We start from the raw sequence: 17,753 nt of genomic DNA on the forward strand, positions 1-17,753 counted from the left end.
TTGAAGTATTATATGTGTTTGGTAATGTATATTTAACTTTATGGGTTTTTAAAAAAAAAAAAATTCTGTGTTTTATTTCCTTGTATTTTATATTCTAGATTTTATTGTTACCCTACCTTGGGCACTGATTTGAAAAGGCAGTTTATACAATCTAAGAACTTAAGGAAAGCGCACATTTGTGAAAATCTTTTTCTCTCACTTTTTCCTGGGATGATAGTTGAGACCTGGGTTTAACTTTTTTTGCATGTATCTAGATTTCAAACTATGTCACTGGACACATTCACAGCGGGAGGAATGCACTTTATTTGTTTTCTTTATAGAGGATACTGAATTTTATTTGGAGGCCCCTGGCACTTATATTTTTCCCTTGTGCACACCTGTGTCTTTTTCCAGACGGGACCAGCAGAAAGTTGAAGTGCCTCAGCCACTCCAGTGGAAGCTGGAATGCATTATGCAAAGCAACCAAAATTGTCCTGGTACTCCAAGCCCCTTCCTCTGACAAAAATAGCTTCTCGTTTAAATGCTATTTTCTCCATCTATAGTGCTGTATGCACCCTGGGTAGCATTTCAACTCAGATGAAGAAAATGTGCAGTGATGGATAGCCCACTTGTAACTTTTCTCTCAGATGGTGTTAAAAGCTTGTGTTTGAAATAGATGGATGCCTTTGAAACTCAAATGCATTGTCTCTCCATCTTATCACGGTGCAGAGTAGTGAGCAATTTGGGTCAAATCCAAGGGTCCCATAAAGCAATGACTCCTGGTCTTTTAAATCAGCTAGATGTGGTCCTTCTTTTAGGATGTTCCTTTCCTATTCTGAAGCATCAGTTTTAAAAATCAGATGAAGGTCAGAGCATGGTACTCAGAGTGGCTCTGGTGTTGTGTTGTCTTAAATGTTCCTTCTACCTCAGGAAAACCCAGGAGCAATACCAGTAGTGGATCTTCTCAGATCTGATTGTGGCATGTAAAGGGGCTGAATTTAAGGGGCATAAAATGGGACAGTGGCATAGGGTTGGAGACTGCCCCTTGGGCAGTGCCTCACGTTTTTAAGAAATGGGAGGTGCAGTGACAGTGAGAATTAGCAACATAAAGAGACATAACACATTGCATATATTTTATGTAGCCCGTGGAGGGGCATTTTTGAAAGGATGCTCAAGTTCATACATTTGGGTTTCCTGTTTGAAAATACAAGAGAATGTCCAAAATGAAGAATAGTTTTGCAGATTGAGCTGTCCAAATTACAAGGGGTTGCTGAAAAGTTCTCAGCCCAACTAAGAAGAGAATGTCGTGGATATGGTTCAATCAATGATCTGGAACAATGTCAAAACATAGAATTTCGTCTCTGCAAATTGCCACTTTACAAAAATAAGATAACGCTCTTCAGCTACAGTGGCAAAATAATGCTCAGAAGTGAGGAAGTTGGTTGGTTGGGCTAAGAACTTTTCAGCACCCCCTTGTATTAATGCCAAAAAACCAGGGTTAATAAGGACATTTGTCTGGCAGCATTTTTTTCAAAAATGGCCACACTATCTTCCTTGCAGAGCAGAGATGCAGCCTATTGGTCAGTGCAGCAGAGTATAAACCAGGACATCTAGGTTCATATCCCCCTAAAGCTCTTTTATTTTAAATGCCAAGTCCTCTAGGCACAGGGAAATACCTTCTGTATAGTACCTCAAAAGCCTTCAGGCTTGCAGGTATCTAAAATATTTAGATACAGTAGGTATATTTCTATTTGTAGAGGGCTCACAATTTAAAGGGGAAAAAAAAACCCTGAAACAGGAATTGAACCTGGGTCCCCTGGTCTACAATCTACAATACTGACCACTAGGTTACTCATCAGACTTGCTTGCTGCTTTGTTCAGAATGCCCATTGTACCTGGTGCTATCATGAAGCCTGGTATTCCTTTCATGAGGAGAGGGAGGGGGACAGCAATCACTGGGAAATTCACGAGGGTCATTCATTAATTGAGCAGTGGTCAGCTGCTCAATCAGAGCACCTTTTTGTATTCTGGGCATAACTGAAACAGATCTAAATAAAAACATCCTTCTTTTTTAGATTTGGACCTCTTCTCAATGCTTTTGGCCATCCTTATTTTGGGCCCTGCCTTGCAGTGGTGTGGAGAGGGTGAGAGGCGCCCGGGGTGATGGCATCCCTTTCTCCACCCTCTTCTCCACCCCCTCACCTCCACATGCTCCTTCCCCATCCCCTCCTGCCACACATGTGCTGCTTCCCCTTCCCCGTTCACTTCCTAGGCACAGGTCCAGGAAGTGATGTCATAGGAAGAGACGATTCTGGTGCAACAGCTGCTTAGGAGTTGCTGCTTGTGCCAGGAATGTTACAAAGGTACGGGGGAAGGGAAGCGGCGTGCATGTACAACATTAGGGGGCAGGGAAGCAGCAGGGGGAGGAGAGGAGAACCGGTGCCTGAGCCCTCACCAAGATGATGCCTGGGGTGGACCGCCCCGCCCCCCCTAGTCTCACCCAAAACACACTCACAATACACTCTGTTATTATTGGGATGAACTACAGTATAGGACGTTCAAATTCATAAAAACATAAGCAGTGCCTCTGCTGGGTCAGACCAGAGGTCCATCGTGCCCAGCAGTCCGCTCACGCGGCGGCCCATCAGGTCCAGACCAGTACATAACCCTCTATCTATACCCTTCTATCCCCTTTTCCTTCAGAAAGTTGTCCAATCCCTTCTTGAAATCCAATACCGTACTCTGTCCTGTTGCATCCTCTGGAAGCGCATTCCAGATGTCCACCACCCGTTGGGTGAAGAAGAGCTTCCTAGCATTCTGAATCTATCCCCTTTTTAATTTTTCCGAATGCCCTCTCGTTCTTGTAGTTTTCGAACGTTTGAAGAATCTGTCCCTCTCCACTTTCTCTATGCCCTTCATGATCTTATAAGTCTCAATCACATCCCCTCTAAGTCTCCGCTTCTCCAGGGAAAACAGCCCCAGTTTCTCCAGTCTTTCAGTGTATAAAAGGTTTTCCATATCTTTAATCTTTTCTGAACCCTCTCGAGTATCGCCATATCCTTCTTTAGGTACGGCGACCAATATTGGACGCAGTACTCCAGATGGGGGTACACCATCGCCCGATACAACAGCAGGATAACTTCTTTCGTTCTGGCTGTAATACCCTTCTGCTGTTGCAAAATCACAATTTGGAATTTTTTTGACAGATGGACTTTTTTTGGCCATTTTAAAATGTCTGTCTGCTTTGAAAATGAGCCCCTTAAAGTGGGGCATTTTCAAAAGGACATCCAAGTCAGAATGTCCTAAACCAGGGGTGTCCAACCTTTTGGCTTCCCAGGGCCACATTGGCCCAAAAAAATGTTTCTGGGGCCATACAAATGCGCAAACACTGCAGCAAGTCAGAGGAGGGAACCGGCAAGATGGTAAACATCCGGGGGCAGCAGAGGAAACACTGCTTCGCCCTTGACCTGGGCCGCACAAAATACTTCACGGGGCCGCAGGTTGGACACCCCTGTCCTAAACAGACATCCATCTCACATGCTTGAAAATATGTGGGATGGATGTCTATGCACTGGAAATATTTTGCATGAGCATCCATTTTACAAACTGAAATATCCACATTTTAAAGGGGGAGGGGGAACGGGAAATGGATGTCTGTATAGTAGCATTCTTAGAAAATGGCCACATAGCTGTTCTTTCAGAGCAGAGTGGTTAGAGTAGTGAACTGTATACCAAGGGACCCAGGTTCAAGTTCCACTTTAATTATTTGCTTTTATAATTGTGAGCCCTCCAGAAACAAAAAAAAACCCAAACAAACCTAGTTGTACATGGTTGTACACCACTTCAACAGCCTTCAAGTTTGCAGGTGTCTTATATATTTAGGTATAGCAGGTATTTTTCTGTTTCTGGAGGGCTCACAATTTAAAAAAAAAAAAAAAGACAGTGGAATTTGAACGCAGGCCCTTTGGTTTACTGGCTACTGCACTAACCATTATACTGTTCCTCAGGCCTACTTCTTGTTCTCTTAAGAATACCCATAATACCTGAAGCTATCATACAGCCTAGTGTCCCTTTCTGGAAACAGTTTTAGGGGAGAAGGAGGGACACTGGGGAATTAAGGAGGTGTAACCTGGACATTCCAGAAACAGGTCTAAATAAGGATATCTTTCTTTTTAGACATGGACTTCAAACCTTTCCCCCACCCATAGACTCCCTTGGCTTATTTTATAATCTCTAGTGCTGTTAAAATGGCTGCCATAACTGTGGCATTACTCCTGCTCTGACTATATCACTAAACCACCAGAGTTAGTTAGGTATTCTGGATGGGGGGGGGAGGTTACCCTTGTCAATCACTGTTGGACATTCAGATTTTAGGCCTGCCCAGAACATGCCCCCTTGCTATTTGAATGTGCAGAAGTATTGGATGTCCTTATTCTAATATGCACATAAATAACACGAATACTCCCCAGTAGAGACTGAATAGTACATGTCATCCACACATTGAGGATGTCCTTATCTGCCTTTGCAAAATTGAGATTTGGACTTTTCAAGCACGTGGACATCTATTTTTGGCACTTTGAGACATCTATAATGCTTAAAAATGAGTGCCTTACATATTTTCTTTTCTTGATGCATGATTGTAAACTACTTTGTTTTACCCCTAACAAAAAATGTAAAATGGTATAATAAGTCTTAAAATGAACTAAGCTAAACTAAACCTGGAGACATTTTTCTATGAATGAAGAAAGAATGGAATACAAAGAATGGAGATATACCTTTTATACAAGGACAGAAACAGCACACACTGGAGTGCAAATGTTTCATACAACAGTGGATCCTCAATGAATAACAAGTAGGTTCTGCAGTGATGTAGAAGACAGGGGCCATAGGGCACCTGAGGTGGGCCATAAGAGGTCCTGATGTGCCAGCGGTTGCTGTTGTGCCATTAAACAACTGGTAATAAAGGAAATGCTTGTGTAAGGATGGGTTTTGGGATAATCCCCCTACCTCTCCCTGCCCTGCTTTTATAGTGTTCTTTCAAGAGAGAAAAGGTTTGCCCTTTTGAAAAGATCTGCAGGAGCCTATGTTGCATTCTCCACATAATGCAGCCTCACCTTTTCAACAGCGAGTCAATATCTGTTAGAATAAAGTTTTCACATTTTTCTGTCCTTTTCTTTAATAACCTGAATGTATTCATTATGTTGACCCAGGTTAGCAACTGGCTCTGGCATGGCCCAGCCCAGTGATGCTTCTGGTCTCTTAGTTCTTACTCTTCCTGATATTCTTCGGCAACTCATTTTTAACAGATTCTTGTTTCATTCGTGGAATGTTGATAGCATTAGGAATTATAGATCCCAATGCCATATTAACTGAGATACAGATGTGAGCCATGCTAGCCACTACCTGATTGTTCTAGACCAGGGGTGTCAAAGTTCCTCCTCGAGGGCCGCAATCCAGTCGGGTTTTCAGGATTTCCCCAATGAATATGCATGAGATCTATTAGCATACAGTGAAAGCAGTGCATGCAAATAGATCTCATGCATATTCATTGGGGAAATCCTGAAAACCCGACTGGATTGCGGCCCTCGAGGAGGGACCTTGACATCCCTGTTCTAGACAGAATGAGACGGCTACTTCATTTACTGTTCACCCCAACTGTAGAGGACTAGTAACCTCTCAGGCCCACAGATTCTAGGGACTTGTGTGGTGCAATATTTCCCAAGCTGATCGTGGAATACCCCCTAGCTAGTCAGATTTTCAGGATATCCACAATGAATATGCATGAAATTGATTTGCATATACTGCCTCCATTGTATGCAGATCTCTTTAGGAAACACTGTGTAGTAGATTGGCTGGGAATTGTGAGATTTTTCTGAAGCATTTACCTGGATAAAGTGGCCTGACTGAAAACCGCACTTCTCAAGGAAGGATAAAAGCAGCGTTTTTTCTGCACTAGTACAATGTACGGGTACTTTTTTACTTGCTCACCTCCCCCCCTCCAGTGGATGCTCTTCCATCCTCAACCTCCTTCCCTGAGTCTAACCTTCCTTTTGTTTTTTCAGAAATCAGCAGCTTCAGCGATCCCCAAATGTTGCCCTACTGCCAGCCCAGTCTCTTCTCTCTATCGTGACCCACCTCTGAAAGAAATAGGAAACAGAAAATATGTCAGAGAGGCAGGCCACAGTAGAAAAAAGAGATCAAGGCCAGTGGCAGTGGCAGTGCAGCCTTTAGGAACTGCTACTGACAACAACATTTGGAAAGCCAAAAGGAAGATGAGCGAGGATGGAAGGGGGGGAGGCAAGCTACCATAGCTGGAGGGGGGGGAGTGAGTGAGAAGAATAGGAGGCAGAAGGGAGAGATGTTAGATGGGGAGCTAGAAAGAAGGGTGGGAGGAAGGGGTGTCTATGAGGATGGGGTAATGGAAGAAGGGGAGTAGGAAATGTCAGATTAGGGGACGGCAGAGAGTGTAATGGACTCAGAAGTGGATAGCTACTGTAGGGGCAGAGCCACAGATAGTGACCCCCCATCCCTAAGGTTGCCCTGCATGAATACTGGTACCATTTTTCCTTCAATAAAAGCACTGAATAAAAGCATATGCAAATTGTATCACATGCACATTTTTGAATGGATGACAAAGATGCATTTCCGTGGGCATGTTTAGATTTGGGGAGGGGGTAGCACATCATGCACAGGTGATTTTCAGCTGTACACACGCTGACATGCCCAGTTTGGATACCTGTCCAGGGGTGGGTAACCTTGGTCCTCAAGGGCCGCAATCCAGTTGGGTCTTCAGAATCTCCCCAATGAATATGCATGAGATCTATTTGCATGCACTGCCTCCATTGTATGCAAATAGATCTCATGCATATTTATTGGGGAAATCCTGAAAACCTAACTGGACTGTGGCCCTCATTGCCTACTTCCGCAGTAGGAAGAACTCGGGCCAAGCATATGGACCCTTTTGGTATGCATACTTTGGAAAGCTAATTTTCAAAGGGGAGTAAGATGGTTTCCCTTTGAAAATCTGCATGTTAAGAGCACGAGCATCTACATCTTTGAGGCCTGTCTGAAAACTGCTCTGTGTAACCAGGTTTTAGTGTTCAAGACTTTGGATCCCTTTAACTAAGTCATGGTAAAATTTGCAGTTACTGGAACTTAATGCAGGACTTAACTGTAGAGTAGCTGCATATTTAACATGACAAATATTGAGAATGTTTCTAGCATTTGTTGTTACAGATGCTGCATTATATTTACAGGTACTGCACAGTATTTTGTTTGGAGTTAATGCAGAAGCACTTAGCACATTCTGTTTAGGAGGTGGCAAAGGATCCTATACTGTCCTAAATAAGGGCTGATTAGTGCAAGGTATTTGCAGCACTCTAAAGACAAAATGCCTTCCATGCCCATTCTCTATCCAAGGCATGCCCCTGACACGAAAAACACTTAACACACAGTTTAACTTGCAGTAACTGCAGTGAGAACAGAATATGGTAACACTGATTGGTTTCCAATAAAACACGATGTCAGGCAAGGATGAATTTTGTCACGTTACCAGTTCAAGCTTTACTGTGAAGCCATCTTCAGAAAAGCAAATTTGGAAGAAGAGAGTGTTGGTTTCAAAGTTGGTGGCTGAAATAAACAGCCTGCACTATGCAGATGATACAATAAAAAGTCAAAGCTGAAAGTCATAACATAGAACTGAACATAAACAAGATGAAGATCATGAACACAGAAAATAATGAAGATTTTGAGCTTGAAGGCAACAGAATAGAAGATGTGAAGGATTTCAATCTCCTGGGCTCTTTCATAAACAAAAAAACAAATAGCAAGGAAGAAATACTCTGCAGAATATAGCACTTGATCGCTCTTCAATGAAGGCTCTCGACAAAGTATTCAAAGACAAGGAAATAATACTCCAGATGAAGATCAGACATGTCCATGCACTCATTTTCTTAGTGGTCAATTACGGATGCAAAAGCTGGACACTACAGAAACAAGACAGAAAGAAGATTGATTCATTTGAGCTTTGGTGCTGAAGAAGGATTTTATGTGTACCGCGAACCTCCAGAAGAACTAATAAATTGATTCTATAAGCGATTAAACTGTCTATGTCACTCAAAGCCCAAATGTCTTATTTTGGTCACACTGTCAGAAGAGAAAGATCATTGGAGAAGGACATCATGTTTGAGAAGATCGAAGAAACCAGGCAAAGAGGGTAAACTACAATCAGATGGTTGGACATGTTGAAAACAATCATCGAGATGACGCTGGAGGATCTGACCAGACTAGCACAAAACAGATTTCTTTTTAGATCTGTAATTCATCAGGTTGCTAGGACTTGAACATGAGTCGATGGCACCTAACTAAGGGCTAGATTCACTAGCCTACCCGATCGCATCCGATCCATGTGCGATCCTTGGCAGGCCGACCAATTCACTACGGGTTCATTTTCAAATGGGGGTGATCGGAGGAATACCCCCACTGATGACACGGATCGCTGGATAGCAATCCTGACACATCTTCTTTGCCTGTCGATGGTCTGCGTAATGCTCTCTCCATGCAAGGAAGACACTTATGAACTGGAATCAACTACAGCAGGGAACGTATTTGCAAGTGGTGAGGGGAATTTAAAAAAAAAACAAAAAGTGGATGACCGGCGACTGATTTATAAGAAATCACTCTGCACTTGGCCGCGTTTATTGCATTCCCCTCCCCCTTGTCTGCAAAAAATATCCATAAGTATATAAAAAGCCAGACGTTACTCCGAGCAACGTGCATGAAGCGAGAGCTGGTCTGGGAACTGCAGTACTTTGCACAAAGGACTCTCCTGCCAGACTGTGGACTTTCAAGGGGTTCAACCTCTGCATTCATCATCATGGTGTTTTGCAGGAAGGAGGGGGAGGGGGGGCAATCAGAAAATAAGCCTCAGCCAGAACATGCGAATCCTAGGTCTTTTTAACCTGCTCTGACTCTCCTGCTCTCTGCCACCTTCCCTGCAGTGTGAGCCTGTGGGTTTAAAGCCGTAGTGCAGCCCCGCTTTAAACCCGTGGGCTCGCACTGCAGGGAAGGGCGGCAGAGATCCAGAATTGGGGCAGTCGCTTATTTTTGGATTGGCTACTTTTGGTGAATCGCTGCCTTCCTACTTTGGGATGCCTTTCCCCTCATTTGCATGCACGTATCGGAATCAGATCAGGAGGAAGGTTAGTGAATCGGGTCCTTGTCGCAAGTGGTCAGCCCTAACTGCAAAAATACTGCAAATCTTCTTAACACAGTCATACACTAGCAGTTCTTGTGTGGATAAGTGGTGCCTTAAGGGCTATATTCAGTAAATGACACTTGAAATTAAACACCAAGGGTGCTCTGAGCTGAACACCCTTTATAGAATAGCACTCAGTGCTGATTCCTGTGCCCAACTTTGGGCACGAGGATTCCTGAAACCTGGTGAAAATCCTGGCGTGGAAGTTGGGTGCTCAACCCTAGTATACTATAAAGCTGCGCCTCAATTTCTGAAGCACCTCTGACCCTCCCATGCCCATGTTTCCTTTCGAGTTCCATGCAAGACACTTTGCACTTGTAAATCCAACTTAGTTCCAATTAACATGAATAATTGATCGTTAATGATGTGTTAAGTAATTAGTTTTCATACATCTGTCCTGAGTACACAAATTTGGATGACCCGTATAGAATTCAGGGGTAGGTGTTTAATGCGGTTAGTAAAAGGGCCCCTTGGTTTACTCACCAGAAGTTTGGGGGGGGGGTCACTTGTCATACTCAAGGGCTTCTCATTGTAGAGGTCTGCACGGGAATGGGGATTGCGGGAATCCCGCGCCTCCCGCGGGAATCCCCCCCTAACCCACGGGACTCCCACGGGGATGGAAGGCTTTGGAAGCAGGGTTCGTCCATATAATATAATGGACACATCAGCCTTAGTAAAAGAGGGGGTTTATAAGTTAATTGCCTGAACAGAAAACAAAAAAAGGGTTCCACCAAACAGATTCCACAAGGAAAACAGCAAAAGAAACTGTGGAATTGATGATCCTGTCAGAAGTAACTGCTGCTTTTTATGGGGACGGGCGGGGATGGAGGTAATTCCTTGCGGGGATGGGTGGGGACGGAGAAGATCCTGACGGGGACGGGTGGGGACAGAGAGGATCCTGACGGGGACGGGTGGGGACGGAGAGGATCCTGGCAGGGATGGGCGGGGATGGGTAGGATTTCTGTCCCCGCACAACTCTCTATCTCATTGCTCCCTACTCTAAGGCTGCAGAGCCAGACAAATCTTTACAGCTGCCAATAGTGTTACCCTGAGTTTGGAGCCGTACTAGAGCATCTCACCCCATGAAGCTCTTCCTACTGTCCTTTGCTTGTTCTGTACCCTAACAGCTCTCATGAAAGAAAATTATGAGTTACTCTGTTGCACTTCACCATTTTGCCCACCAAAATCCCTAGCCCTTGTCAAAGGGAACCCATCATTTCCAGTGAAACCATTCCCTGCTGCCTTGCGGCTGTCACATACCCTTAAGCGTTTTTACTGGGCGCTGGTCGTCTCCTGGAGCTACCTACTCATTGCTATCAATTATCCGTCAATTAATTCCCCTTCAGGCTGCAGAGTTTTCGGCTGTCATATTTAATGAGTTAAAGCAGCAGGAATGTATAGGAGCAAGGTACATTTTTTTTTTCTTTTTATGCCCCTGGCTTAGAAAGGTTAATCAACTCCCTTTGAAGTTAGTCCATCATCTTTTTAATGCGTTTTGGATTCAGGGTGGGGAATAAGAAAGGGAACTGAATGGTGATAATAGATGGCTGGTGAAAAAGTGAAATTTGTAGGGTTTTTTTTAACACAGTATTGACCCCAGCAACATTTGTTTGGCAGCATTTGTTCTTGTTGTCAAATGATAAGGACTATATTATTTTTATTTTCTATTATTTGGGAGTTAGATCCCTTATTTTCTAACTCCTGTTATGCCTCGTAACTGCTCCACTTACAGACTATGCTGCCTATTAAGATGTCTTAATGTGTATTGAGTTGACACTGTAAGTAGCATATAATAGCATAATGTGTACTGTTATTTGAATATTTTTCTTGTTGATGTCTATGTCCAGGCTGTTGTTGCTGTACACTTTCTTGTGTGAATTTCTTCGAAAGGGTGGCAAATAAATCCTAATTAATAAATAGATGAATATAAAATAAAATAATTGCACATATGGTTAAAAAGCCCATGGAAGACATTGTGCAGATGTTGCAGGAACCATTTTCAAAGTGACATTTTGCACATGCAGCCGCTTTGAAAACAACCTTACATTTACACCTAGGGCCCTTTTAACAAGCTGCGGGAAATACTAACACGGGCTTACTGTAACTTAAAATGGCATGTTGTGAGCCATGCTGGGGTGCCTCAGAACGGGGGTGACCACAAGGACCATGGTCCTCCCCCAAATTGGCAGTCAATCAGAATAGATGGCTCTCCTACTTCCCCCACCCACCTCCTCCCTGGTGCTCTCATTTTAAATCTTCAGGCGGCAGCAACACATGAGGCTGCTGCTGTCGGCGTGCCCTGGAAGTCTTCATTCAGCAGCGTCCATTTGCTGCAGAATGAAGACTTCCAGGGCAAGCTGATGGTAAAAGGCTCACTCGTCGATGCTGCCCGAAGATTTAAAATGAGAGCGGCTGGGGATGAGGTAGATGGGGGAGGCGGGAACTGGAGAGAGAGGTCTAGGACAGAGCTTTTGGGGCCCCCCCCAAAAAAAATGTTCCGCTGCTTATGGCCTGCAGTACTTGTGACGTGCATATGCTACCGGAACACTAAAAAAGAAAATGTATTTTTCTCCCACGAGGAGGGGGGGGCATGTCTGAGGGGTAGAGAGTGGGCGTATCTACACTAATAAGCACAGCCACATTACCACATGCTAACTGATTAGTGTGCGCTTAGCTCATGAGCCCTTTCCGCCTACAGAATTGATGGCGGTAAGGGCCCACATGATTATTGCCTAAACGCTAAGGACAACATTAGCATGTGGCTATTAATACAAAAAAATTGAAAATTGGCCATTTTCCAGCTGCAGCACAAAATGACCTTAGCGAGTGGAAAAGACCTGCATAAGGGCACGATGCAGCCACTTTTTGCTGCAGCTGGGTAAAGGAGCCTCGTGGTCTTTGGATGCACAGTTTTCCCTCATTAATTAAGGCCCAAATGCTTCAATTTTCATTAGTATGCACATGTGTGAAAACGTTGCCCTTGAGAATGCCTCTGTTCACTGCAGGTAAACGTTTGCACATTGAGATGATACACAGACGTTTACCCATAGATTAGCTGGGCAATTTTGTAAAAACCCATTTCTACTGTTGTGCCAGTGGGAATAGTTTTCAAAATTGCGCTCCCTATGAAGATAAGATGAGCAGTTTTTGGACATTGCTAATTAGCAGTTTAACTCAAGATGCCGGTTGTAATTGAGAAATTCTAGTGTCAGGGTGAATTTTTCAAGCTCAGTAGCAGAGGATAAAAATGAGAAAGAGAGCATCCACTGATGCATCATTTTAGAAGAATTTCTCCTCAATCCCATACCCTCAACAAACACAGGCTGAAAACAGAATCTAATCTGCAAAACACTTTCAGCTGTGCTTGCTCTGCAGAAGCTGTCCAGTGCTAACTGCACTCCTATTACATTGCAGATCCTTAGCTAAGGTGCCTTGTAATAGTCTGCATACACTTTCTACTTTGCATATTTTGTTGTCTAAAAAATACAGTTCAACATGCATTAAACTATTTTTTTCACCTGTCCGCACAATATACTCAAAAACTAATAATTGGGAAAACAGTTCTCAAATGTGGGTAAATCCAAAAAGCCAAAGTAGGTCAATTTACTAAAAAGATATGATAATTTTGATGATTTAAACAAAGAAGTAAGAAGTGCTCAGAACCACAACCGGGGACATGGCACTAAATATGCCGCCCATGGCCAATCATATTATAATAGGTATTTTGAACATGTATTTCTAATACTTTCTTGTTTTGTAGTAGTTTTGTAGTAGTTTTGAGCAGGTTCTCTGAGGAAGCCGGTCTGGCGAAACGTGTCAGAACCCGTGACGTTTATTCAACCTATCTTAAGCTAAGTGTAGAATCTATTCAAAATATATTATTAATTTATAAGAAGATAAAATTTGAAAGAGTGATGCATTTACAGAAGGCTAGCAGTGCAATGATTGACCAAGGGAGGCACATTTAGGGCACATTTAGGGGCACGTACCCAGTTGTGGTTTCTCTACCGTAATGGTTCTGAGCACTTCTTACTTCTTTGTTTAAATCATCAAAATTATCATATTGGGTGATCTTTTTTTGTAAACTGACCCACAATATACTCTACATTTTCAAAACTGAAAAAAACTAAGGAAATACGAGGTGTGGAGCATATTGTGTAGTTCTGTGAAACAAGCTCCCGCATTAATGCATTTTGAAATGTATTATTTAGATAGCAGAATGTGAAAAATATACAGGAGTGTGAAGATTTATGCAAGGCATGGTTCACTGTACGTACTCTGCCTTTACTGTTCAGCGCTAAACTACATTGTACTCATACTGCAGATGCCTTATCTATGCAGTGCCGATATTATAGAATTTGCACCGTGCAGATTTCTACACCTAAAGTTAGGTGCGAGCATCTATGCCAACCACAAGCTAGTGTAAAGACGTGTGCCTAAGTCCTGGTAGTTATGCAAAAAAAAAGCAAAAATTCTATAACATTGCCCTCTAATTATCAGCTATGCCCTCCCATAGCCACACCCACTTTGGAGTTGTAGGCCATAGAATTTGGAATACCTCATAAGAAACTTCAATGTGTAGGTATTAATTGGCTTTAATTAATGCTTGTTAAGGCCAAGTAATAAATCTGTAGTACCAATTGACCAATTAAATAACACTTAGGGCTCCTTTTACATAGCCGCGCTAGCGGGTTTAACGCGTACGACTTTTCATCACACGCTAACCCCTGTGCTGGCTGAAAAACTACTGCCTGCTCAAGAGGAGGCGGTAGTGGCAGTGGCGTACCAAGGGAGGGGGCGATCCGCCCCTGGTGAACGGCCCAAGGGGGTGCACAGCTGGCCACTCACCAGGGAATAGGCTGCTGCCGGGGAAAGGCTGCCACTGCTGTCATCAGGAACAAGCCGGCGCCAAGTTCTCCCTCCCTGCTTCTCTTCTCCGCGAGCCGGCCAACTCTAGCCGTCCGACGTCAATTCTGATGTCGGAGAGGACGTTCTGGGCCAGCCAATTGCCGCCTGGCTGGCCCGGAACGTCCTCTCCGATGTTAGAATTAACGTCGGGCAGCAAGAGTTGGTCGGCTTGCGGGGAAGAGAAGCAGGGAGGGAGAACTCAACGCCGGCCTGTTTCCGATGGCCAGTGATAGCCTTTCCTCGGTGGCGGTGGCAGCAGAATGTTTCCCAATGGCGGTGGCATGGGGGAGGGCAGGGAGAAAGAAAAAAAGAAAGGGGGGGGGAGACAGAGAGCCAGAAAGAAAGAAAGGTGGGGGGACAGGGATCCAGAAAGAAAGAAAGGGGGCAGGGTGAAAGAAAGAAAAAAAAATGGGGCATGGGGAGAAAGAGAGAAAGACAGACATAGAGAAAGAAAGGGGGCATGGAGAGAGAAAGAAAGAAGGGGGCAGGGTGAAAGAAATAAAGAAATGGGGCACTGAGAGAGAGAGAGAGAAAGACAAACAGAAAGAAAGGGGGCATGGGGAGAGAGAAAAAGAAGGGGGTAGGGTGAAAGAAATAAATGGGGCACGGAGAGAGAGAGAAAGGCAGACAGAGAAAGAAAGGGGGCATGGAGAGAGAAAGAAGGGGGCAGGGTGAAAGAAAGAAAGAAATGGGGCACGGAGAGACAGAGACAGACATAGAAAAAGAAAGGGGACATGGAGAGAGAAAGAAAGAAGGGGGCAGGATGAAAGAAAGAAATGGGGCACGGAGAGAGAGAGAGAGAGAGAAAGACAAACATAGAGAAAGAAAGAAGGGGGCAGGGTGAAAGAAAGAAATGGGGCACGGAGAGAGAGAGAGAAAGACAGACATACAGAAAGAAAGGGGGCATGGAGAGAGAAAGAAAGAAGGGGACAGGATGAAACAAAGAAAAAGTTAGGGGAGGGAATGAGGTCTGGAGGAGAGGAAGCATACAGGAGGCTGAAAGAAGGGAAGAAACATTGGATGCACAGTCAGAAGAAGAAAGTGCAACCAGAGACTGATGAAATTACCAAACAAAGGTAGGAAAAATGATTTTATTTTCAATTTAGTGATCAAAATGTGTCCGTTTTGAGAATTTATATATGCTGTCTATATTTTGCACTATGGCCCCCTTTTACTAAACCGCAATAGCAGTTTTTAGCGCAGGGAGCCTATGAACGTCGAGAGCAGCGTGGGGCATTCAGCGCAGCTTCCTGTGCTAAAAAACGCTATCGCGGTTTAGTAAAAAGGGAGGCGGTATATTTGTCTATTTTTGTATAGTTGTTACTGAGGTGACATTGCATAAAGTCATCTGCCTTGATCTCTTTGAAAACCCGCGGAATATAAATGATAATTAACATTTTCTCTGCGTACAGTGTGCTTTGTGTTTTTAAAATTTTATTGTTGGTAGATCATTTTGACTTGGCCACGAAGGTAAGGGGGAGGGAAGGGAGCTGCTGAAAGACATCTAGTAATCCTTGCAGGCTTGACTGTGCAGGGAATTATTTTTGTAAAATCATGTTTTGTTATGTGACTGGCATTATTTAGACTTTAATTTCTATGAATGAATAGAATGAAAATGATATAAAATTACTTGCTTGTTTTTATGTGCGTGCGCTGAAGGAAAGTGGAGAGAGAGTGGGCTGAGGACGCTGAAGGGAAATAGGGAAGAGAGAGTGGGGAGAAGACGCTGATTTATAAATTGACAATTGTACAGAATATTGTTTCTTTTTATACTTTAATATAATAAGTTCAATATAAAACAATTCAAGGCTTGTGTGGATGGAATCAGGTGATTTGTGGGGATGAGGACCAATAAAATAGTATTTTCTTATTTTTCATTATTTGTTTTATTTTTATTTGTTAATTTGTAAAGTGGTGATTGTTATGTATCAGTTTTTTCAAATTTACATCTACTGTCTTTATATTTTGCACAGTATTAGAGGACATGCATTACTGTTTTTGTGGTGTTGTAGTATTGCACTGTATGCAGAGTCTGGTTTTTTGGCGGTTCAGTTTAACTTTTGTCTACATATATCTATTTTTAGTTTGTGATTATTCCATATTGGGCGAGGGTGTATCTGTCTGTGTGTATGAAAGGGACATGGCTTTCTGATAGCATCGACTGTACAGGATCAATTGACTGTGCAGGATCTGGCTTGTTTAGTTTTACAATGTATGTGTTGGTATTCTAGTGCTCACTGCAGTGTTTAAGATGCTGCCTTTTCCTAGGTACACTCTTGTGCGATATGTAGATTGTTACTAAAAATCATATTTTTCATATAGATAGGGGAGGTGTCACATATGCTAGGTACGCCACTGGGTAGCTAGTATGCGTGTTAAACTGCTGTCACGGCTTTGTAAAAGTAGCCCTTAATTTTAGGTGCCTTATATTGAATCTGGAGAATACTGTCCAGTGCTTAAATTCATTTGGCTCATTATTCAGCATTATTGAGCCAACCAGGAATGGCTCCCAGCCAACTATCTGCCAATATTTGGCGGATATCCCTGTGACCAGCTATGTCACGTGATATAGCTGGTGGTCACTGCCAATATTCATCAGCTGGCTAGCTAAGTTCAGTGGCCAGATACATCTGCCTTAAAAAAAAAGGTCTATCTTTGTCCACTATGACGTAGCCAGTCAGCTGATGAATATAGGTTTAGCTGGCTATGGGCTCCTTTTACTAAGCTGCGTTAGGGCATTAACGCGCAGAGTAGCGCATGCTAAAATGCAGCACACACTAGACACTAACGCCAGCATTGAGCTGGCGTTAGTTCTAGCCGCATTGCGTGGGTTTAGCATGCGCTAAAAACGCTATTGCCGCTTAGTAAAAGGCGCCCTATGTTTCAGCTGGCCAAAATAACCATGGAAATACTATTCCGGTCATTGGATATGGCACTGGCATTGAATTTCCGAGTTTTGCTGCAGACCTCTGGAGACAGTCAGCTATCTCCCATGGTCTGAATATTTGATAAACTGTATTTATTGTCCAGTAAATAACTACTGTCATTCCCCTGCAGTTATACTGTCCAGCGCTTACCATACTGCATGTATTGTCCAATGCACAACTTTTTAAAACTCACCTTTTCATGTAGGCTTTTATTATTAATTGAAGGAGATTTTATTAGATTCAAGATGAACTTGATGAGCTCTCTTAGTAATTACGATATGAAGATTTGAAGATCATACTCTTTGGGATTGTATTGTTCAAACATCATATTTTCTTTGTAATTTATTTGTGAAATGATAAGTTGTAGGAGATTTATAAATGTATAAAAAAATAATAAATATTTGGTCTCTAAGGAAAAAGATGTAAGAGATTAACCTGAACCAGAAATGGTTTTCAAGGGTAATGATGCGGAGGAACTGAAAGAAATCTCGGTAAATCTGGAAGATGTACTAAGCCAAATTGACAAGTTAAAAAGTTATAAATTGCCTGGACCAGATGTTATACATTTAAGGGTACTAAAAGGACTCAAACATGAAATTACTGACCTGCTGTTAGTGATTTGTAACCTGAACTTGTCTGCTTTATTTTTTATTTTGTATAGACTTTTAATATTTTATGTATGT

At 43.0% G+C, this 17,753-nt stretch overlaps 1 protein-coding gene across 7 annotated transcripts in view; it reads left to right on the forward strand.

Annotated features, from left to right (window-relative positions):
* The window catches only part of IGLON5 (IgLON family member 5), a 637,667-nt gene that overhangs the window by 1,209 nt on the left and 618,705 nt on the right, over window positions 1-17,753 (forward strand). The window lies entirely within an intron of this gene.

This window comes from Geotrypetes seraphini, chromosome 11 (assembly GCF_902459505.1).
Source record: "Geotrypetes seraphini chromosome 11, aGeoSer1.1, whole genome shotgun sequence".
NCBI lineage: Eukaryota > Metazoa > Chordata > Amphibia > Gymnophiona > Dermophiidae > Geotrypetes > Geotrypetes seraphini.